This window comes from Python bivittatus, unplaced genomic scaffold, assembly GCF_059951505.1.
Source record: "Python bivittatus isolate LINGU-HERP-01145 unplaced genomic scaffold, Pbiv_v1 ctg000700_np1212, whole genome shotgun sequence".
Lineage (NCBI taxonomy): Eukaryota > Metazoa > Chordata > Lepidosauria > Squamata > Pythonidae > Python > Python bivittatus.
In genome coordinates, this window is record NW_028277098.1 from 84,939,514 (window position 1) to 84,964,481 (window position 24,968).

At 38.3% G+C, this 24,968-nt stretch overlaps 1 long non-coding RNA gene across 1 annotated transcript; it reads left to right on the forward strand.

Annotated features, from left to right (window-relative positions):
• The first annotated feature begins 7,987 nt into the window (after positions 1 to 7,987).
• On the forward strand, positions 7,988 to 10,032 carry LOC148214266 (uncharacterized). Its single transcript, XR_015798365.1, has 3 exons — positions 7,988 to 8,096; positions 9,315 to 9,350; positions 9,743 to 10,032. It is a non-coding gene; the product is annotated as an uncharacterized LOC148214266 (long non-coding RNA).
• Positions 10,033 to 24,968: the final 14,936 nt, after the last annotated feature.

Sequence of the window (24,968 nt, forward strand, 5' to 3'; positions counted from 1 at the left end):
TTTAAGGCTACTTCACATATACTAATGTTGTGTCTGCAGTCTGAAGTGGTAGTGTTCAGTTTCACATGGGTACATAAATAGCCAACTGCAAATGATATAAGATGAGTCATATGCAGTTTGTGAACCTGACAAGCCAATAGCAGCTGCTGGGCTGGTGCAATGGTGTGTGGGAATGACCTTGGGTAACAGGAGGAATAGCCACAGACTGGGCAACCATCATGTAAAAGATATCTCAGTTCACAGAAGGAAAGGGGGAGGTCATGGGAAGCATTTCAGAAGGGACCTTTTCTAGTTTTCCAGAGAGTAAAAGGAGAGGAAGGGAGAAATACTTTCAGATTTGCAAGATTCTATTAACCTTATAATAAAGATAGAGCTGGTGTTCATTGTTGTGCTTCTTGTCTGGACTACCTCTGAAGGGCTAATAGGTGGAGAAGTTGAGTCCTTCCCAAGGCTCTGGGACAGGCAGATGTTATTTGATGGTGTTAAAGGTATTGTCACAGGATGTAAGCTGTTCCAAGTAGTTTTTTTTTTTATTGTAAACCACCCAGAGTCACTTCCTCGTGAGATGGGTGGTGTCCAAATTTGAAATATAAATAAAATAAATTAATAAAGCTGCCTTTTGCAATTGACTGATGGTGATTTTGTCAATGCTGATGGTCTTCAAGTGGTACTCCACTTCAAGAGTCACTTTTATGTAAGATGGGTGGCTATATAAATAAGATAAATAAATAAATAAAAATAAAATACTCCAGTTGTTTTGGGATTGCACCCAAAGTGCCTATTACTATTAATATGATATTTGCTTTCCTTTGCCACAGTCATTCTATTTCTATTTGCAGGTCTTTGTATTTTGTGATTTTCTCCAGTTCTTTCTATTCTATTCTGCTGTCTCCAGCTATTACAATGTCACTATCCAGACTTTTTTGTCTTTCTTATCAACAGTTGTAAAGTCTGGGATGTTGTGTGGCAGGTGCTTGTCTATTTGAATTCTAAAGTCCCAGAGCACTTCAGCTTCTTCATTTTCTATTACTTTGTCTGTTTTGTAGTCCCACCAGTTCTTGCTTGCAGGCAAATGGTATTTCTTGCAGATATTCCATGCATCATTGTTGCTATTTTGTCATGCCGTTGTTTGTAGTCAGTCTGTGTGGTCTTCTTGCAGCAGGTGACTAGGTGGTCCACTGTTTCTTCAGCTTCTTTGCAGAGGCAGCATTTGCTGTCTGTTGCTGTCTTCTCAATTCTGGCTTTGTATTCATTTGTTCTTAAGGCTTGGTCTTGTGCAGCCAGAATTAGCCCCTCCGCCTCTTTCTTCAACTTTCTTGCTCTTAGCCATTGCCAGGTCTTGCTGTTATCTGCTTTGCCTGCTAGCTTTTTGTGTACTGGCCATGTAATACTTTGCCTTGCCATATCTCTTTTCTATTCTTCATTTGGTCTTTCTTGTAGGCCAGTTTGGTCTCCTCAGTATTCAGTAAGCCTTCACGGTGCACTAGCTTCAGTGCATCTTCTTCAGTGTCCTTCAGATATTCTTCTAATGCCCTTTTTTCTTCTTCAACTGTCTGGTGTACTTGCAATTTCTGCACCCACCTATGCTCCTTGGTAAGTAGAGTCTGTCAACATTGCTGTGTGGATGAAGGGCATGTTTCATTGTCATTATTTTTTTGGTCTTCCTATCTAGGACTTCTAGTTCTGCTTGAGTCCAGTCCACTATTCCAATTGTGTACCTAATGACTGGAATTGCCCAGGAGTTAATCGCCTTGATGGTATTTCCTCCACTGAGTTTGGACTTTAAGATCTTCTTCACTCTCATGATACATTCACTCCTAACTTTGTTCTTGACTTCAATGTGCTTGATGTTGTCAGCTTGAAGGATGCCCAGATATTTGTAGTGATCTTCTTCATCCAGACTCTTTGTGTTATTTCCATAGAGTTAGTATTGATTCCTTCCATCTTGATTCCTTCCATTTTCACTATTTTTCCCCTGCTGATGGTCAGGGTGGCACATTTGTCCAGTCCAAACCCCATTGCAATATCTTGGCTGTATATTCCGACAGTGTTGAGTAGCAATTCTATTTCAATGGTGTTTTTCCATACAGCTTCAGATCATCCATGTAAAGGAGGTGGGATAGCGTGGCAGATGTTTTTGATGTTTGACAAACATCAATGGCCTGACTTGTTCAGCATTGTTGGCAGAGGAATCAATGCAATGACACACAGTAGTGGTGATAGTGAGTCTCCTTGAAAGATTCCTCTCTTGATATTAACCTCTCCCAGTCTATCACCATTGACCAGCAACTGTGTCTTCCATTATGCCATTGATCTTTGCACAAAGCTTCTGATGTTTCTACTGATTCCTGTTATTGCTAGGCACTTGATTATCCAATCTTGTTGCATGGAGTTGAATGCCTTCTTGTAATCAATCCAAGCTACATTCAAGTTGTTCTTCCTTCTCTTGAAGTTTTCCAAAATCATCTTGTCAATTAGGAGATGATCTTTGTTCCTCTGCTGTTTGGGTGGTTTCCTTTCTGCTCAGATGGAAATGCTTGTTTTCAACTAGATGCTGTTGGACTGCATCAGCTACCACATCAGTTAGCAATTTGAAACTTGTTGGTAAGCAGGTAATTGGCCTGTAGTTGCCTGGTGCTGCCCCTTTTGTTGGATCTTTCATTGTCAGGTAGGTTTTGCCAGATGTTAACCAATTTTCAATTTCACCTCCTTGCAGTATGTTCTTAAACTGCTTGGCAATGAGTAGGTGCAGACCAGTCACATGTTTCAACCAAAAACCATGCAGTTCATCTTCACCTAGTGCTGACCAATTCTTGATCTTCCTTGCCCTTTTCTCCACCATTTCTACTGTTATTACAAGTTCTTTCATTTCAGCTTCTTTTTTATTCTTATCTACCTCCTTTATCCAAGCTGCATTCTTGTTGTATTTCTTTGACTTGTCCCATAGCTGTGCCATAACTGCACTGTTTCTTCTTTGTCAAGTGTTGACTGGTTCATTGTAGTCTCTCCACTGATGGATTGGTAGAAACGTTTCTGATTTGATTGAAATTGGAGATTCTGCCTATAGTGTGCAATTCGAACTTTGTATTTGCTGATCTTTTTGGCTATGACTGTTATTTGCTGCTTTATTATTTATTATGTCCTTCCTTATGTGCTTCCTTGATCTTCCTTGTTTCTAGGTGATATTTCTTGATCAGATATTCTTTGGTCTTTTTGTTCTTCAGCGTCTTTTCTTTCATCTGTTCTAGCTTGCTTGTATCTGATCTTAGCATGCAGATTTTATTTTCCAACCTGATCTTCCATTTTGGTGGTGCACTGTTTGGCTTTTTTTCTTGTTTACTGATTTTGCATCCAAGGTATTCAGTTATAACTGCAGCCATGCTATACATTAGTTGGTTTGTTTCTTGCAATGAGCTGGTGCTTATATTTGATATTAGATTACTGGCATCTCTTAATACTTGTGCTGTTTCTTTGTAACAAGCTTCAATGTATGCAAACTTATTCTGTTGTTTTGGGGCTGTTCTAAATGCTGAGTTATTCCTTGTTTCAATTCCTCTTGTTTTTTAGTTAGAGGGTTTTTTCTTTCTGAGGGGAAGGCAGAGGAGAGGGTGTCTGGTTTGGGAATGAAAATTATTCAATAGCTATGCTGGTTTCCTCTACTGGTATCTCCCCCAGGTTGCCTCTACAGTCTGAGCTACTTCTGGCAAGGCTTCGATTTCTTTGCCCTGGGTAGACCTTTACAGTTCTTCCAATTCTACTTCTGTAAATACTTTATTTTGTATTATAAACTGACATTAATTTGCTAGCCTCTGTTCTGTTGTTTCTGATTCTGGATGTCATTCTTTCCAGAATTGGTGCTTCTTTTCAGATACCCTCTTCTCTTTGGACTTGATTCGTAATAGCAGATCATTATTTCTTTGTTTTCAGTCTTTGTATATTTGCGATGGGTAAAAAACTTTTCTTCCAGTAGTCCTGTAGCTGCCAGCCCTGGTCGCTCAGCCAACAGTCTTGATTCCTATAATTATAATAATTAATTATATAATAGTAATAATAATATAATAATAATGACGACGACTAACTAAGGAACATTTAATTAATTCTAAATCCATGTTTTAAATAAAAATGCTCTGCTGTCTCAGTCAACAACAGGGGAAACTACAACTCAGAGGAAAATTTTAACATCCCCCACTCAACCTTTATGGGCTGTGGCCTCAATCCTGATTGTTCCCCCCCCCCACACACACACACTCTTCCTCCATGGCTTCAAAAAGAAAAAGAAAGAGCATGTATTGAAGGTACCAACCTTTATAAATTCTGAAGCTATAGAGCCAAGCTGTGGAGAGTTTTGGAGCAAGTATGCATTCCTGATTTATATCAGATAACATAAAAAGAACATCTCATGACATTTTCAAAATGTTACAGTCAATATTATGTGGCCAAAGTGTTGTTAACTTCTTTTTTTCCTGGATGTCCTGTATTTGTTATGTCAGTTTCCTTGAGTTTTAAGATGTTCTTGGACTCTTTTTGCTTGGCACACATACACACAAAAATCCTATTATTGTTTATGGCAAAAACAAGCAGCAATTTCAGGGATGGGGGGAAATCACTTTGGCCTTTGGATCACATTTCTTCTCATTATCAGTCTGGGGTGTGCATTTTGTCTTCTATTTCCAAGGGCATGAGACTCTTTGCAATTTAACTGGAATGTAACTTTAAGTACGTGGCATTGGGATGGATACAGGTTTACCGATACTTAAAAAAAAGTCATTGGAATCAGCAGGAATTCAGGGTAAACAATGCTAGCTTCAAATCAATTCTGATAGGCCTACATTTAACTATAATCAAGTCCAGATCCAACTCATTGTGCTGTAATTTTTTTAGAGTGAAGTGTACGTTTAAGGAAGCAATTTTAATGTCTTTCTTCTTGCTACCCCATTTCCTTTGTTTCATTTTCCTGCTTGTAAGGAGTGAAATGCAATTATGCATTCATTGGCTTTCAGTGTCAGATGCAAACCTAGACAGGCAGAGACTTTCATGAGGATTATGTTGTCAGTATGTTACTTAAAACAGCCAAAGACAGTCCAGGGAGACAGGGAGAGATTAATCTCAATGGATTTCTGCTTGCTATTTGCCACCTCTTCAGGGGCCCTTTACTTGACTATTACATTGGGTTTGTCCTTCCCTAGGATAAAAGCAAGTGAGCTGGCCAAGTAGACTGAAGATACTTCTGCTTGTCCTGAAAGTTGTGAAGACATGCTTCACTCAGAGAAATTCTTCATCAACTAATCCTTAATCATTCAATATTTTCTTTCCAAAAACAGCATGGTACTGCTTGGATATATGGTACGCAGTTCAGTGATGCTATGTCCTCTTTCACAGTGCACAGGACTGTGAGAGGAGAGTACTCTGGAGACATTTTTTATTTGAAGGGCCGTCTGGGTCAAATTTGAGAGAAAGGAGAGCAGAAGGTGTTAGAATTGACCGTCAGCAGAGGACAGCACAGTCACCCACAGCATGGTAATAAAACTCTCTCTAGAAACTCAGCCAGCATTCGGAAGCTGCAATGGAAGAGTCAAGGATGAGGCTTAGACAGATACATCACTTTTACTGCAGATACGACAAACCCTAGCCTTGAAGAACAACCAATATGGCAGACTCTAGCAGCCCTGTCCACTATATATAACAGCCCAAGGATTTAAATCTCATGTCTTTTTCTCCTGCCTGTATGTCGTAGCAGATTTTTTCCCACTTGTTTCTCAGTCTTGGATGTCAGGGCACCTGAACCATGTTCAAATAATGTTCTTGTCTAATCCCACTTTCTTTACTTTCAGCCTTGGCAGCTTCAGCCATCACAATGAGAAGCAAACAGGGCACCTCGTCTTTCCTACTATAGTGAGATGGATTGCATTTCAATTGAATTATTATTATTATTATTATTATTATTATTATTGTTATTATTATTATTTTGAATAATTTATAGTTATTATTGCCAAACTTACAATTGTACATGTAATATACAGTGGCATTATACATTCTCCTTATTTTATAATGCTTCTCCTATTTTTTAGAAATATTTAACCAACCATTCTAAAGGCAATCCTAACCAGATGTTGAACCAAGACTATCCACAGCAGTTTTTTTTAAAGTTGGAAACTTATCAAAGCTTGTCCTCTAATAGAGAATAAATAAGACTGTCTCCCCCCACCCCAATGGATATTTTACCCACTAGTTCTGATATTCAGCTATGCTATGCATAACGATAGAGACATAGTTCAGCAGTAAGGCACATATTTTGTCTGCAGAATATTTCCAAGATTAGTCTTTAGCATCAATAGCAAATACCTCTGGTGGAGACTGGAGTTCCCATGGTACAAAGACTTGGCAATATGTCTGAGCTTATAAGATAGCTATTTATGGTGGATGTATCCTAGGTGCATGCTACATTCATCAGGAAGATGGATGAGAATCAATAGACTAAACAACACGGCTCCCAAAGTGTTGTGTTGCTAGGACTAGAGACTTCTTCGGTGCCCAGAATTTCCACAACAGATGTGGGGGATCTCTTCGTAGTGAGGTCATTAGGGAAAAGTCTTCCAGAAGTCAAGAAATATGAAAAAAAAAAGAACACTGCTATGGTGATATTGTGATTTCATTGCATCAGAGTATTAAATACTAAGCAAACCAGAACCCTGCTATAGTTGTATGCAGTTTTAAAAGTTCACATATTCATTATAATCTCTCAATGCCTCACATATATGACTAGAACCTCATAAATCTAAAATCATGTAGTGAACGTATCACATAATGAGTCCTTGGATACAATATTTTTTTTGGTTGCAACTAGGAGGAATGTTTATTCACAAAAGGGAATACCCTGATTATATGAATAGGTCTGGGAAAAGCAGAACTCTTGCTCTGGCTTTATTTCAAGCAAAACTATTATCTATCATCTTCAAATGCCATTGATGCTGCTTCCAGAAGGAATAATGCATGAAAAATTGATTAGGGGAGCTTTTATTTGTCAATCTCACCTCTTATCCAGTGACTGGATGGTTTGCTCAGGAGTATTTGGTGAGAGGAAGGAATTTGTCAAAAGCTTTTTGAAAGTTGAAGTGACATCTAACATATCATTTCTGTCCACATGTTTTTGGCACTTTCAAAAACTTCAAAAATGTAAATAAAAAGAATAATCAGTCACCAAGCAAGTGCAAAACAGTCAGCTTTCAAAGGGTTAATGGTTGAAATATTGTAATGTAATACCAACAGAATGGGAACATTCTTTTATAAAAGGAAATAACAAACATTGCCGTTCTAACTGTATAAAATTGCATTATACTAAACAGATGTTACCTTGCAGAGAAAATTCTGAGTTTAGTGTTGCAAATTGGTAATCTCTTCTTGAGTGACACCAGGAATGAGCAATCGGTTTGTCATGTGACCATCAATCTCAGGTTTATCTTTTTCTTTTTTAAGACAGTCTGTTCTAGACTGTCATTTTGGGGAGAGCGGGCCTTTTCTTTCCCTCATCAATGTTTCCCCACCCATAAAGAATAAGTTCAACAGGAACAAATGACAGCTTTGCAGACAAAGAGCAGCTCTGTATGGGTGGAGACAATCACTTTTCAATGGCAGCGTATCACATGTCGGTAAGAGTTCAAGGCACTTCCTCGCATTTCATAATCCCATTCTAGATTGGGGCTGCCATGGCAGCTATTTCTTGTTTAAAAACAAGCCCATGGGAGTTGGTGACAAATGTGTCAACTAACAGTCAACTTCCTATCTGGGCTTGTCTGGGATTCTGTTTATCTAGTTCCTGGAAATCACACAATGGTGTAGCCAAGGTCAGCAGACAGAATGGAGAAACACCTCTTTTATTTGGATCTCATCTTTTATACAACATTCTTTTAGAAATCTGATTCTGTTAACCAAAACTGACATTATAATTTAACTGACATACAGCCAACTGAATGGCATTAGCAGTCTTGATGTCTTGTAATCTATTACAGGGTATGCATGCTTTTTAAGGCTGGGGGAAGGGTTTCTTTAATCTATTATTGCAGGGGTGGAATTGAGATACACTGACTTCTCTGGAAGAGGTGAGACCAGAAATCTTTGGCCTGTTTTTAATAATGGGGGAGGGGGACATTTTTTAAAAAAATAAAATGGATGTGTTAAACTTGTTAGATTGAACATACCAATGTTATTTATATTTCAACCAGGGGTATCACCAGAGCCTCTCTACTTTGGCATCATTTTTTTCTTTCTCAAGCAGCTGACATCTAATTCTTTTTCTGATACTTTCTTCTCTGAAGCTGAGGGAAGTGAGAGAGGTCTTGCAAAGGGATTTTGAAATTAGGCCAAAGGTTGTAAATAGCCTAAGGGCCATAGGTTACCTGCCCCCCACCCCACACACACACACATAGTTGCTTCTTTCTACTAGTAGGCAAAAATCTGCAAACTTGAGCAAAGTGATAAGAATGTTGACATTTGTCATGATATCTGTGTGTCTCATGAATACCAATTTATTCAACCAGATGATATCCCCCTGAGATTGGCTCAGTATTCATATTTTACAGGATATAGAGGAAAGATCTGAACAGAGTTGCCACCCACCTTGGATTGTCCCATAGTAGGATTCTCTCCTCCCCCCTCTAAAATTGAGAAAGCTGTCTTGTTGCCTAGCAGATTCCTCTATTCAGGCAGAGCTATCTGAATCCTGAATGATACTTGATTTTTAAAATTATTACCCTTGATGTCAGTCCAAAGCCTAAGGATGTCAGCTCAAACCTTATGGAAATGAACCACCAACGATGGAAAAATTGTATCAGCCTGACAGACAGATACATACACACACACACACACCACTTTTTTTCCTTGTAAATTGTCACGCAGAGTTAAAGATTTTGCTTACACAATATTTTGCTTACCTGCTAATGAGGGTAATCAGAAGGCCATATTAGTAGGCAGAAGGTGAATGTGAGGGGTGTAGCCGGCACCCAAAGAGGCAGGGACACCAGGCAATTAGAAATAATTGCGGGTGATGGTGGTGATGCACAGTGATAATACTGCTACATGGCAGTGCTGCAACCTGGTAAGCACTGCACTGTTTTACAAATGTCCGAATGTTTTCCCCAGCTGCCACTAGAATATATGGGGACAATATACTCCACTGTGTTCTTAAATGCATTAAAACCACTGCCTGTTTGTCAGGGGGGTATCTGTTTATCGTGTCCATTCATCTAAATCACTTCCCAGGCATGCAACAGCATGAGCTGTAAGACCTAAAGGGAAATAACCTTTTTAATCTCTTTCAGAACCAGGAAGATTCTTCACATCATAAAATATTTCAGGTATGAAATGAATCACTTCAAGGCTTCTTCTCTGGCAAATTGCCAAGCACGCAAACCAAACTGTTTCTGGGGCTTTTCTTTTTTCCCCCCATAGCATATAATTTCAGACCACTTTGGATATTTGTGACAAAATACGTAACGTTTCAAAAATAAATTTTGCAAAAAACAAACAAAAAAGGCATAAGAACTATTATTGTAATCTTTCCCAACTTGGTGTCCTCCAATGGGTCAGCTTACAATTCCCATCCTCTTCTATGAATCAGGATAGCTAGAAATTATGGGAGTTGTAGTCTGATGCACCAGTTGTAACAGGTTCCTTTGTTATTTCACATGTGGCAATGTGTGTTCCTCTTGGATTATTTAAGTATGCAGGGTTCTGAAATTTCTTCTAGCTTATATCGGTCACCATAAAAGGGGAAAGAGAGGAAAAGGAAGAACTGTCCAGACCTTGAACAATGAATAAACAGATAAAGGAGCTCCATGGGATCCAAATCCTCCATCTTCTGAACTTCCTGACTGTCTATCAAGCACTGCCAGTCCCATGTCAAGACAGATGCAAGAAGCAAGAAATTGTCTCTTACAGGTTTTTGTATTTTATTATTCAATTATTTGTTTACGAAATTGATTGTATAGGTGACTGGCCTGATCTCTCAGCAATTTACAGTTAGATATAAGATCAACATTAAAACCAGCAGGATTAAAAACAATTAAAATCAACACTTAATACTCATTTTTAAAAGTGTGTTTCTAGGGCATTTCTAAAAGCTTTCAAAGAGGTTAAGTACCTCAGCTCACATGAAGTACATTTCTCAAAATTGAGGCAGCTACAGAGAAGACAAACTCCTCAATGAGCAGAGGAGAAGCACAAACCAAGCCATGTACAGCTTTAAAGAAATAATATCCACAAGCAAATTAGCTGCCACTGGAATGGTTTATCTCCCCGCCCCCACCGCCCCACACACAAATATAAAAGTTATTTAAGAGCACGCATTACAGTTGTTATGTATCTCCTGTCCTTAAATGGCATGAAACTATACAACCCATGCACAACCATCAGGCTGAAATGCAAATGAGGTTGGAAAAAAACTTTCCTGTGTGGCATCTGTAGAGAAAAGAGGGAATGGCCTTGAGGGACAGAAGGAAGAGCTGCTGCCAAGGCAGCAGGCAGATAAAAGAAACCTGAGTCTGGGGCAGAATTGTAATGCACATAAACGTTTCAGACAAGCCCCTTCCTAGTTCACACTTCATTAAACAAAGTTAGTCCATTCCCTTTCTCTTTTTCCCCTCATCCCAAAGCACAAAAGTGCTACAGCACTTATTTACTTAGCTATTTTTAAAAATTATATTATGTTGGTTGATTGAGTTGTTGGTTGATTGTGACCCTCCATGCTGCTCATGGCAGTCCACAATGAAAATAAAAACACATCACAATTATTCAATCAGTCAAAATAACAACAACAGTAACAATAATAATAAACCCACAGCAATTAAATAAAGCAGTATATCAACCAAAAAGATCAAATATAAACCATAGATTCAAATTTCGTATAAATGGGGGTTCAACAATCATCCCCTGTCCCACACTTAGCTAGGAGGGAACTGCAAACTCTCTTGCAATGTAATAAAAGGTGCTCCTGGCCCTTGTGAGGCATCTTACTGAAAAACAGAAGAGGTTCAGCATTTGGGCTGCCTCAGGCAGGAGCACAGGCTCAGCACCAGGACCTACCATGAGGTTCTCAGGAGGAAGCAGACCAGGTGGAGCAGAAAAGCAATTATCAGCTTGTTTGCATGAACCAGACCAAATGGACTAGATAGGGCCTTCAAGTACAAGGTGCCAGCCACAGGATACATACCTTTTCAACCCTGAGACACAGACAAAAATCACCCACACAGCTGCTTTGCCACTGCTTGATGGCTGGGTGACAGCTGAAGTCTAGATTTCAAACTCTGAATGTCTTCCAGACCTTGAGAGATTTAGCTTTGATCTCAGCCTTACGTGAGGTTGGTGAAGGCTGAAAAGTCTGAACATGTATACATCCACAGGGTTTTGTGGACAAACTACGTATGGAGCTACTGATCAACACATTTCATTAATGCTAAATACGATTATCATCATAAGATTGATGCACTTTCTCTCACTTTATCTTTCTCTCTCCTGCCCATTAGGCCTATGTGCAGCACACTGACAGCCAAGTATAATGGGCCTGTGCAGATTGGCTGCAACTAGCCTCAGTGAAGTGTCTGGGGGGAGGTCAAAAAAGTCAAGAGAGGGAGAGGGCGGAGCTGGCGTCGCGGCGATACGGCGGGCGATCCTGGGCTCCCAGGATGGCAGCCGATATCTCCTCGCCCGGACGGTCCCGATGGACCTAAGCCGTCCCGTAGAGATGGCGAACGCAAAGGGCGCGTCCCGCGGATCTCAGGGACGCCGCAAGTCCCAGATCGATCCGGGGAGAAGCTCTTGAAGCCGGTGGAGGAGAGGCAGCCAAAAATGGCTGCGAAAGCCGGGACAGCTCCAAAGGAAGATGGAAGAGAAGGGTGTCAACTGGGTGAGATGGACTTTTACTATTCAACTATTCTTAGAGAACACCTTAAGTAACTTAAAGAGATTTTTAAAAGTGAAGAAAAGTGGATTAAGCGGCGAGATTGAACCCTATTAAAAAAAAAGAAGGGGGAGAAAATTTTTCTTTTCAACTTTCCCTTTTTAGTGGAATTGACAAGATGTTTTTCTTTTAAAAAAAATATATTTTTAACTGGATTGGCTTTCTCTTTTTAATACTCAATAACTTTTTATTTTAAGCCTTTTTTTTACTAAGTTTTTTTTATTGTTATAAGAAATTTATATCTTTTTGACTTTGAAATGGGGAAAGTGGAGTTAAGAGAAAGTAAATGAAAGAAAGTTGCACTGCCATTTAGAGGCGCGAATTAGTGCTTTTTTTTTCATTGTGACGCACGCTCAAAGACCCTGTGCTTTCTAAAAAGATAGTGGGATGTGCATGTTTATACAGGTGCCATCCGTAACTATAAACAAGAAAGTGGAGTTGAAAGCGACTTTGAAAACATTAAGATGGAAAGTTTGAGCCAGTCACAAGAGCCTTGATTAGTGGCAGTAGCTCTTTTTTCTGCTAGAAGCTCTGCTTTGCTTTCTATTCCCCCCCCAGATGGATTTTTTTTTTTAAAGAGGCTTAGCCTTTTCCTTCTTTTCCTTTTCTTTTTATTTTTCCTTTTTTTTTTCTCTCCTTTTGCTTCTTTTTTTCTCTTATTTTTGGCAAGAACAAAGATAAAGAATCCTTTGACTCAATGAAGGTTTATCAAGATAATAGACTATACGAGAAACACAATGCAGAAAAAGATCTTTAAACTATTGAGGATGACTATAAAAAATTGGAAGAAGAGCTGCAGAAATTCTCAAAAAAAAAAAAAAAAGAAAAAAGATATTAAAGCTAAAATGGACTTAATTAAACATAAAACGGGATCATTGGAAAAGGAAGAAATAGTACAAGAAATCAGAAACATTAAACGGAATTATTGTGAGGCCTATAAACTGAGAATTAAAAGGGTTAATCAACTGATAAATGAAGAGAGACAGATTTGTTCTTGGCACTGAGGGTGAGAAAAAGATTATACAAGATTATAATGGAAAATCGTACTAAGAGAATGTACAAAAAGAAGAAGTAAAACAATATTGAAAGAAACTATTGCAGATGTTTAAAGAGAAAATCAGGGGAATACAACAATGATGGAACTGACAGAAGCTTCCAAAAGCAGAATGTTCAAAAGGACACTTATTATTGCTTTCTCTTATCCAATAATATAGAAAAAAGGAATGAACAGCCAGATATTTTGGGACATTGAATGAAAAGGGTGAACTCAAAATTATGCAAGCGCTGGAATAAAGTATAAATCTGAGATATATAGTTAAAAATTGTATAACATGTAGTGAAATCTGGTTAGAACTGTAACTTGGTTAGAATTGTAATTGATACTGTAACTGATATTGGTTAGAATTGTAACTCTTAAGAATTGGAAAAATTAAAAAGTACTTATGCAGGAGGAAGTTATTCAAAATTATGGAATGTGCAGAGATGAGTTAAATTGAGATTTGAAATTAGAGTAAGAAGATAAGCAATTTTATATGACACGGGATTTGTTTTTATTAATGATTAGATGAGAAAATATAGTAATGTAATAGATTAGGAAATTTTATAATAGAAATTTGATATTAATTATTATATATATACACATATAATAGATAGATGGAGATGTATTACTAATCCTATTGAAAGTTAAAATTTTTTGTAATATATGATTTTATAGATTAGCTATGAATGATTAATAATTGTTAATTGATAAGTATACAAGTATATTTTTGAATAGATGATATGAGAATTTAAGATTATGAAAGGGGCACCAACGAGTTTAACTGGTTGACACACGGTATAAAATGGAAGATGCTTTTTTATGCCTTTTTATGTTTTTGTTTGTTCATGTTTGTTTTGTGTTTGTTGTAAAAATAAAAAAAACATTATAAAAAAAAGTCAAGAGAGCAGTCTGGCCCATGCAGCCAAAGCTGTGCCCCTTTTTATGGGTGTCACAACATGCAACACCTGTAAAACAACAAGGGGGGTTGACTATGTGGTTGCAAGCACCATCTTGACTTTTTTGACCTCTCCATGGACATCCCAAGGCACAGGCAGGCCTACCCTTGAAGAATATCCGGAAGCTTCAGCTGGTCCAGAATGCGGCCGCACGAGCAATTTTTGGGGCCTGAAGAAGGACCCATATAACACCTCTGCTCCGTGAGCTGCATTGGGTACCAGTTTGCTTCCGGGTCCAATTCAAGGTGTTGGTTATTACCTTTAAACCCCTACATGGCATGGGGCCAGGCTACCTGAAGGACCGTCTCGATCCCATGATCTCTACCCGTCCCACCCGATCTCACAGAGAGGGCATGCTTCGGATCCCCGCGGTAAAAGAACTTCAATTAGCAGGGTCCAGAAGGCGGGCCTTCTCTGCTGTGGCCCCCGCCCTTTGGAACATCTTGCCCCCAGAGGTGAGACAGGCCTCCTCACTCCAGGCCTTTCGGAGGGACTTGAAGACCTGGCTCTGCCATCTGGCCTGGGGCAGGGAGGGAGGATATCAGAAATGGGGTTGGCTGGCCCCTTAGTGGTATGCTGTGCCCCCAGTGGCCTCTTGGATTTTGTAGTTGTTTATTTTTCTAATGTTTGGTTTTATAACTTTTAATGGTATTTATGTTTTCTAGTGTGTTGTAAGCCGCCCAGAGTCCCCCATTGTGGGGAGATGGGCGGGGACAAATTAAATAAATAAAATAAATAAGTAAATAAATAAAATCCATTCACTTCAAAGCACAGCCCCCTTCACTTGTGCTGCATATATCCAGAAGCCCCTATTACTGAACAAAGGGCAGCAGTGCACCCTCTATGCCAGTGTTGTCCAAACTTGGCCACTTTAAGATGAGTGGACTTCAACTCCCAGAATTCCCCAGCCAGCATGGCTGGCTGGGGAATTCTGATAATTGAAGTCCACTCATCTTAAAGCGGCCAAGTTTGGACAACACTGCTCTATGCCAAACAGAGGTGGGGTGTGGCTTTGTTTTATGGTTCTGCTTCAAAGGGGCGCTTTGCTCTTAGCTCTGATTAAGCAAATTGTCCCTCTGAAGATCTGCATAGCCCTAAAAGAAAATGGACAGGAATTGCTCAATGTGTTTAGTTCAGAATCAAGACCAGCATAAAAAGCGAAAATTATGTGACATAAATGCTTGTTTTGAAAAGCAACTCAGCAATAAGAACCACAATAACAAGGAAAGTTGTGGCTTTGTTTGTCTGTTTCACTGGCCACAGAGTGGAGACTAGGGGACAACAGACTTTAATCTATCTCATTCTCTCTTTTTAAACTAGAGTTTATTTTTTACTAGACTGCTTTTATATTGTTTGAATGATTTTAAAAGTTTCCCTGAGAACCCAGGATTCAGAGATAGAATGGCCTTATATAAAATAGTAGCTTTTTAAAAAAAAAAATCAGTTGAAGACTGTTGCCTTATACTGTAATAGTATTATAGCAAAAATGAGTTTAGAAAGAAAGAAAACAAAACACACAACTAGCAATATAACTCTCTAGGTATTTATATGGAGGTAATTGTCTTATGTCCAGTGATACTGGCTCCCATGTCCATGGAAATCTGCTTGATACCATGTTAGACAATATTAGCTCAATTTACAGTGGCTGGGTTCACACAACAAGCTTTCCCATGGTTAAATTAATTGTGGTTTATTTAATTTAACCCAGTTGATTTGCTCTGGACCACCAGCTAACCACACAGGGTGGATTCTCACAACACATTATGCTAAAATGTGGTTGGCAAGTTGTGGGTTGATATGTCATATAAACACAGCCACTGTAGACTATGTCTATAATATTTTCAAGGTTTCAGACTAAACTCATTCCTTGGAGAGGTCAAGGAGGAAACTAAGACCTTCTATAGCATAGTGCTACAGCTCTTCTCTTAATGCACCCTAAATGAATTACACTTTCGCATTTCATCAGTTTTGCTGTCTCTTCCTAGGGCTATGATTTCTAAAACTCTCTCTATTAGAGTGCTAGTCCCTCCCTGCCCCTATTTTATTGTATTTTGGGAACTGCCTCTTTTCAGAGGAAATGGAGAAATGTGTGTTTGTGAACTCTAACCAAAACAGCCTCAGGGCATGATTTTAAAAAAATGAAAATTAAACCTCAAAAACATGAATGATTGGTTCCTGATTAACTTCATTGATATTAAAAATGGAAGCGCCAAGGGCTGATTGGGAGACTGAAGGCCAACATTTCAGCTGGGTGCAGTTTGTGTCAAGGGTAAGCATTGCTAAGCTGAGTAGTGGGAACTGGCTTCCTCTAAATAGGGATCTCAGAGCTTTTAGATGATAAATGTTAAAACATCCCAGCAGTAGGATGATAGTGTAGCCATCTCCAGCCTGGTGCCCTCCTGATGAGTTGCACTCCCAACACTTCTGGAAGAGATCTAGTGAGGACAATTAAATAGCTGCGCTTTAAAATGGAATAAAATGGAGCTGGTATCCTTCTGCTCTTCATTGTTGCTGTTATAGTTGACATTCAGAGCATGTTAAGGAAAGAAAAAGGAATTATTTTAAGATCAATGGCTTTTTTATTTGTGTGCATATAGTTATAGCCTTCCTATTGCCCTAAAGCAGTGTTTTTCAAACTTGGCAACTTTAAGATGTGTGGACTTCTACTCCCAGAATTCCCCAGCCAACCATGCTGGCTGGGAAATTCTGGGAGTTGAGGTCCACACATCTTAAAGTTGTCAAGTTTGAAAAACACTGCCGTAAATAATGCACTGTTTTGTAAGTGGATAGCAAATTTGACATTCTGTTGAACAGTCTTCTTTCAGTGATGGATGTTCTATTTTCTCTGAATATGGAAGTATCTTTGGATAATATGTGCACTACTTCTGGTATTTATTTTTAACATGACAATGTCATGACAAACTATGGCTTGTGACGAAACCAAACCTGGTTTCATTCTGAGTTTAAATTCTCCCATTTTTTTTCCCTTCCTTTGGCAAGGAAATGAGATCAGTTCTAAATTTCAATTAATCACAGGTCGATGTTTCATTTTAACGGTACTCTGATAAAGGAAAAGACTCAGCTATGGGCCGGTAGAGGAACAGGAAAAGGAGGAGAAGGAGATGGAGCTATGGCTAGGGAAAATTATGTTGAGCTTTAAATTGATAACAGCTCTCTTTAGGGCCCATTAACTTCAGTATGGATCATAAATGCTGGGCAGTAGATGTGCACAGAAGGAAAGCCTACTCTTTACCATCACATACACACAGCAATAATTCAGATAAAGCTACTGAATTCCAACTGAGTTTTACAGAATTCATAAACCCAATGAATTCAGAAGTATTCATAAGTTTAGTGTATCCATAACTGTCTACTGCAATAATCTCCAATGAATATGAAGAAAAGCTGAAGATAGTTATGCTATTTAAGCCACTTAAGGGACAGGAGTCCTGTTGTATTTTGCATCTAGTCACCCGCCACTCAGGCAGGACTGCTTTGTTTCCCATTGAGTTTCTATTTTAGTCCTGATTCATGCAAATTGTGTTAGAACTTGCTGGGAAATAATTATCATAGCAGGCAATAATGCAAGTGTTAAGGTGCCAGAAAATGGGCAAAACAGTTCCAGTTCCTGCCTGGTTGGGAGTCCTCCCCCTCTCAGTTTCTAGGGATTCTGTTCTGGCTTCTTTCTCATCTTGGAGAGAGTTACATCTGGCTGGAAGCCATGCTGTGGGCTTGAAATGAAAATGTCCTCCTCTATCTCCTTGTGCTCTGGAACGCAGAAGAAAATACGCCAGGAGATAATCAGTCCATCTCATGTTTTGCAGCAGTATTTCATAGCTAAAGAGGGTCTATACAGTAGTCGACTTAGTCTGTCAACTGATTTATGTATTTTAATACTATACAAAGCTTTGGGAAAAGAAACCTCTATCTGAAACCCAAGAAATCTGAGTGTGTGTTAAATTTCCATACTGTCATACTGAACAACCTTCCAAAGGGAAGTTGAAATTATACAGATGTCCTCCAAAAATGTTCTCTGCTCAACCTTTCTGACAGAGACAATTTTAATAGCTAAATGTTTAGCTGATATCCTGTAATATCTTGACTGTAATTTCAGCTTTTTTTTAACCTGTCTTGTTCAGGTGATCATTTAAAATATGAGTGCATACGGACACACATACGCATAAGCAGGCCAACGATAATGCCAAAATAATGGCATCATGCAAATGCCACTGTTAGGTATGTAGCTAAGTCATGGCATTTGCATTTACCTGGCTTCATACAAGATGTTTAACCATATCAGATAAATATCTAGCAGCCATATACACACAACATTCTAAGATAACTAGAATGGGGCTAGGTTATTTGCATGACTGCCTCTCCCCAGTTGCATTTACCCATCCCATGAGGTCCAACAGGAGGGGCATGTACCATGTCCCTTCAGTTAAAGAAAGTCATCTTATGGGACCTTGGAAATGTGCCTTTTCTGTCACAACACCTGCCCTCCAGAATACCATACCCCTCAAGATCAGATTGGCCCCACCCTTACTGGCTGCCTGTAAAGCACTGAAAATCTAGATGTGCTCCAGGGCCTGTACATCAGAAGATTAGATGGCCTGTTGAGAGGTTTCTGTCTATTGTTTTGTTGGTTCATCCTTGATGACCATTATTGGCTTTTTATTCTGCTAATATTGTTTTTTCTTGTTTTAATGAGTTGTTAGCTACCCAGAGTTGCATTTGTGAGATGGGACCCCAGATAAATTAATGTAATAAATAAATTAAATGAAGAAATAGTTTTACCCTTCAGTTATTGTGAGAACCAACCAACTGCATGCTTAACCCTGGGTTTAACATTCATTCCTTTTAAGACAGTTTCCAAGTGTAGGTAATGTGGGTGTTGGCTATGTTTTGGATCACAAGTTATGCATGTTGAGCTAGGAGCTGCTCTCATATGTACACTTATATTAATACCCACATCACACACACTGTGCCTTTCTGGAATTCCCTCCCTCCCTCCCTCCCTTCCTTCCTTCCTTCCTTCCTTCCTTCCTTCCTTCCTTCCTTCCTTCCTTCTCTTGCACCCTTTTCCACTTAAGGGTTCTTTTTGTGAATTGTCTCCTTTTTCTCCTCCTTTTCTTCCTTCTTTTCTACTTTCCTCCTAAGATTCTTTTCTATCTACATCTTTCTTTCCTACTTCCTTTTCCTTTGCTTTTCATTCCTTTAAAAAACGAAGATCAGTGGGCAGTTAAGAGCCCATAGCAATAATGGCAGCAATATCAATGGATTTAAAGTGGCAAAATTAAAATTGCCATGTAGAATGAGATAAGTCAGCATGATGGTGGGAGGAATTGGCATGAATCTAGAATCCATTTAGGTGGAAGTGGCAGATAAATTATGAATGAATGAATGAATGAATGAATGAATGAATGAATGAATAAATAAATAAATAAATAAATAAATAAATAAATGGTAGGTTGCATAATGACTTCAAGAAGATAACAACAGGTCATGGAACATATTCCTGATAAATTGCACTATTTTTTTCATAAGATCAGACTGGAAAAAAAAGTAACTTCTGTCATTAATTGTCTCATAAAATCTGCAGTGATTAATAACATTCACCCCAAATCTCCAGTTTGGTTGTTGCTGCGTTAGATATGCTTAGTACATATTTGGTGTAATGATCTGTAACAGTTCAAATATTTTGAATATTTTATGTGTAGACACCTTGAGAAAATTTATGCAAAAAAGAATTCATCAAGAGATGGAATTTGATTATCATTGTAGGTTAAGACCTTTCTATTTTAATCTTGAGCTGTATGCATATTCAATATTTCATATTAACATTAGTAAAAAAATCTGGCCCAATTAAAATTGTTTAGCTAATCCCAGTATATCTGTGTCCTCAACTGTACTCTCCTTGATAAAGGCAAGGGTGATAAGAGCTAGAAGTTGTTCAGATTTCTAATTCTTAGAAACTTGTATCATGTTTATCCTATACTTGAAGCATTATAATGAATGTATCATGTAAATGTGTATCTAAGGTAGTGCTATCTCACATGAGATTTTAACATTATAATTGTCCACTTGGGCAAGAGGATCAAATGATGAAACTTATGTAGAGATGCAAACCAAAGTCAGGATGCAAGTATAAATGGTTTGGATTTGCATCATGATATTGCAATGCACATTTCATCCTTTTTTCGTTATTGCGGTTTGTACCAGATACTTACATTCATCATTTCACTTACACCCTACTTAAAATAGGATGCCAAAAGAATTAGTATGCGAAAAATTACAGGTCTCTTATGCATTTAAACAATTGTGGAGAAGAGGGAATTTCACAGGTTTAGCAAGCCCATATACACATTCAAGGTGCAGAAACTTTGTCTTCCTCCAACTGAAGTACACTGAATGGACACAACATCGTGTGAGCAAATGACCCATTTCACAATCTCCATGGATACTTCAAAAATGTCTCTTTGCCTTTTAGGATCAACCATCAACAGCAAAGGAGCAATCAGCCAAGAAATATGCCACAGACTAGCATTTGGTAGACCAACAATGAAGGCCTTAGAAAAGATATTCAAATGTTGTGATGTGTCTATACCTTTAAAAATCAGAGTCATGCAAACCATGCTATTCCCTGTGACACTCTATGAAGGTGAAAGTTGGGCTTCGAATAAGCAAAACAGGAGGAATATGGATGCTTTTGAACTATGTTGTTGGGAAGACTCCTGAGAATACTGTGGACAGTCAAGAAAATAAACGAATGGATCATCAAATAAATCAACTCAAAGTTCTCACTGGAGCCACAAATATCCAGGCTCAAATTATCCTACTTCGGACACATTATGCAAAGTCCTAGCTCTCTAGAGAAGGCTGTAATGCTGGGAAGGGTGGAAGGAAAAAGAAGAGAACAACCAGCAGCTGTAGTAAGTGGATGGACTCACTTACTGTAGCACCATTGGAATTGCTGAAGGATCAGGTTAGGGAGCGATTGTCATGGAGAAAACCTATCAATGTGGTTGCTAAGAATTGACAACAACTTGATGGCATGTAATTAATCAGTTATACTTTGTTCACTGATTTGGCTTCTTCTGATAGCAATCTCTTGGTTAGTCTTACTTACTTACTTATTTATTTATTTGTCAAATGGCCATAGACCAAAGATCTATCAAAAATAGACAGAAGCTATACAGCAATTGGAAAAAGAGAAAAGCATATAAGCAGGTGAGCTTCCTAACAACTGACATACCAGAGACCAGCTACGGCAATATTCCTCTCACATACTCATATCTCCTTATCATCTCTTTACTTTTTCCTTCCTTCCACTTTGTTTTTTGACATCTTCCGCAAGGAAGTCACTGCCTCCAGCATTCATATGATACAAACCATTCCTTCCTCAAGGCTGAAATGCCCTGAATTGCACTGAAAATCACCGAGTTATAACTTAATGTCTTTGCACAATGTGATTCCTGATAGTTAATCATGGTTTACACAATTACAGCAGAGAGCTGAAGGGGCTTCAGCCAGAGTTTTATTCTCTTCCCGATGTAATATTTACTTAATAATTCATGTCTCATATTTGACAGATATTTATGAGCAGTTAACCTGAAAAGACAGCATCTTCTCTCCAAATCATAAGCTATTCATGTGTCAAATAACTTTATCAATATATATTATCTGATATATATATATATATATATATATATATATATATATATATATATCAGATAATATATATATAGGTGAAATCATGTTCCTGCTATCTGGAGTAACTATGCAGTGTGTTCTTTAACAACTTTTCTGTCACTTTGCAGAAATCTGCCAACTGAGAACCAAACAAGGAATTTATGATCCTCAACAGCCCTCATGTTAAGATTTTTCTTGCTCCGAGCTTCACAGATATGATGTTACTAGATACCTGGGGCAGCTAGAGCAAAAAATGGCCTATGATCTAATTTTTTTTTTTCCTAAGAGATTTTCTGTATTTCATCCGTTAATATTCTCATCCTGTAGAGAGTAAGGAGGATGCAAAAAACATTACCTAGGCAAAAGGGGCTGAAACGTTTTCAGAGAAACAAGACAACGTTTTGAAGCAACTCAGGCAGATACCTCCCTGAATCACTGGAGTATAAAAAGGGGGAAGCTATAGCACACTCAGGCTTGCGAGTTTCTGTTATTATAGGGCAATCTGAAAAGTAGTTCTAGTCTTCCTGTGGAACTGGTTTCTTGGTCTGGTGTACCTAGTGGGGCTGACACTTCCAGATAATTAAACTGTGCATGTGGTGCTTAATTTGTCATATCTTTGTTTCTTTAAAATGGTGTTAAACCTATTTTAACACATAGGCTTTGGTTTTCACATATTTTTTGCCTCAAAATGATGGGACACTGCCAAAATTCAGCAGCATAAGGGGCAGGGCTCTTCAGCCGCAAAACATGGGGACCGGGAAGACATTCTGTACTAGAATTGAAGATTGCCCCCAGTAATTGATCAACTTGTGAGCCTTAAATAAATTTTGTATCTTGTCTCCACATCTTTCAGTCTGTGAAAAGAAAAATTAAAGACTTCAAAAAGCTTTAAATGCAAGCTCTTTTATCCACCTGGAATATTCAAGGCTACTGTTTCTATGAACAATAAACAGAAAATGTAACTTGGCAAAAATCCATCTTCACGCTTAAAGAACTGTCAGTACACAATTAATACATTATTCAGAAGAGGGCAGCTGAAACCAAAAGTAAAAATTCTGAATGGAACGTCTAGATCAGCCTTTTCAACCTTTTGATCTTGGAGGAACCCTTGAAATATTTTTCAGGCCTTGGGGAACCCCTGCACATTCAGGCTGAAATATAGGCCAGAAGTTTCAAAATTATTATTGTTTCATGTGTAGGCTTGTATATATGCATTAGAAGTGTTCTTAAACTAAAAATAAAGAATGAAACTTACCTCTTTAATCTGAAGCCTGTGCTTGTTTTTTGCTGCACAAACACTCAATTCTGGGCCAAACTTGAGGTAAGCACACACGGATTTCATTTTCAACTGAAATAAGATGATTTCTGTTGTTGCTTTTGATGCTTGTTAAATAAGAAAAAGCTTGCTCACACATGTAAGAAGTTGGAAACTGTAGCAAAATGCCTTCCTATGAACGGCAAGATACTCTTCTTTCACAGAAATCCAGAACTTGTCCATGGGCAGATCAGTGAATCTCGTCTTGAGTTGTGATCAGATCGCAGCTCACAAAATTCTTCCTCTTCCTTCAAAGTGAAGTTCTCAGGCTGAGCAGAAGATGCAGAGAAAGGATCCCTCACCCAGTCATACATTTGTGTTGAAAGGGAGGGAAAGTACTGATCAGTTTTGTTCTGCAGTACTTCCAGGTGGTTTTCAATTAGATTTGAGAATTTTTGGTATCCTTCCTCACTCTCAGGCCCAAGCAGCAGTGGAAACATTTCAGTATTTCCTTTTGCAACATGATTTTTCCAAATATCCAGTTTTCTTTAAAATCCAAGAATCTGATCACTTGAAGTCAAAACATTTTCTCCAGTGCCTTGCAGAGACTTGTTCAGCTGGTTCATGTGATGAAAGATGTCCGCTAAGTATGCTAGTTTCTGCAACCATTCTCCTCTTCAAAGCACTCAGCAAAATGTGGAATACTATTTTCTCAAAAATACTCTTGCAATTCTGCCTTCAGCTCAAAGACCCTGTTAAGAACCCTTCCTTTGCTGAGTCACCATATTTCTGTGGGTAACAGGAGACTTATGTGCTCGTTGTCCAGGTTTTCACACAGTTTTTAAAAAAATTCTTGACTGAACTGGTCTTTGTTTAATAAAGTTAATAATGTTTGTAGCATCATCCAGAACTTTTTTCATTTCATCTCCAAGAGATTTTGACACAAACACCTCTCTGTGAAAAAAGCAGTGCGTTGTGACAACATCAGGATTTTCTTTTCTTACAAGAGAAATGAAACGTCTCATGGAGCCAACCATTGATGGAGCACCATCAGTAAAGTTGCCAACACAGTTCCTCCAAGACAGACTTTTTGTTTCCAGATATAAAGGCAAACATTAAATACATTTTGGCCTTTGCATGTTTCATGTAGTTCTTTGCAACAGAGAAGGTTTTCTTGAATTTCACCATCATTTACAAATCTTACAAATGCCATAACATTTATTGGTGATATCTATTGACTCAACTTGGATAGAAAAACTGTTGTTCTTCAGTTTATCACACAAAACCTCTTCAGCATCATGTGACATGTCATCAATACACGACTTACTGTACTGTTTGACTGTGGAACCTTTTCAATTTCTTGTACTGCATCTGGTCCTAGCATTTTTCCCACTATTATTTTACATGCTGGCATGATTACGTTCTCACCCAAAGTGAGACTTTTCCTTTGCTTTGTAATAAGTTCTGCTACTAAATAACTTGCTTCTTAGGCTTTTTTACTGACTCTCATTTTATTAACAAAAGCTTTACTCTGTTCTGTAATTCCAATAGCTGTTTACAATAACCAGAACTTTTACTTATCATATGGCTATGATTTGTAGTTAAGTGTCTTTTTAATTTTGCTGGAGCCATTGCTGCATTTGTAAATTGTTTGTCACAGAGGCACAACAGAATAGGACAACTTGGATCACCAGTCCGTGTAAAACCCATTGATAAATAGCTTTCATTGCAAAGATAGACTTTTTTTGAATCCGTTGATGTACAAATGCATGAGAAGATTTAAATTCTTTATTATCATCATCAACATTAAATTTATCAGTATAATCTGTTCTAGAATCCTCCTCTTCTCTCACACACATCTTCTTCAAAAATTGCCGCATTGGACCCTCAGACATGACTGAATAAACATGTATGAAATTTATTTAAAATAATGGGATAAAATAACTACAGGAAAACCACAAGGAGAAGACGCAGGAGGAAGAGACTGATGTCACAGACTAAGTTGGATGAGTCCATTAATTTCTTGAAAAATGCACTTCTCCCTCCCCTTCCTGCAATATATTCCTCCCTTCCTGC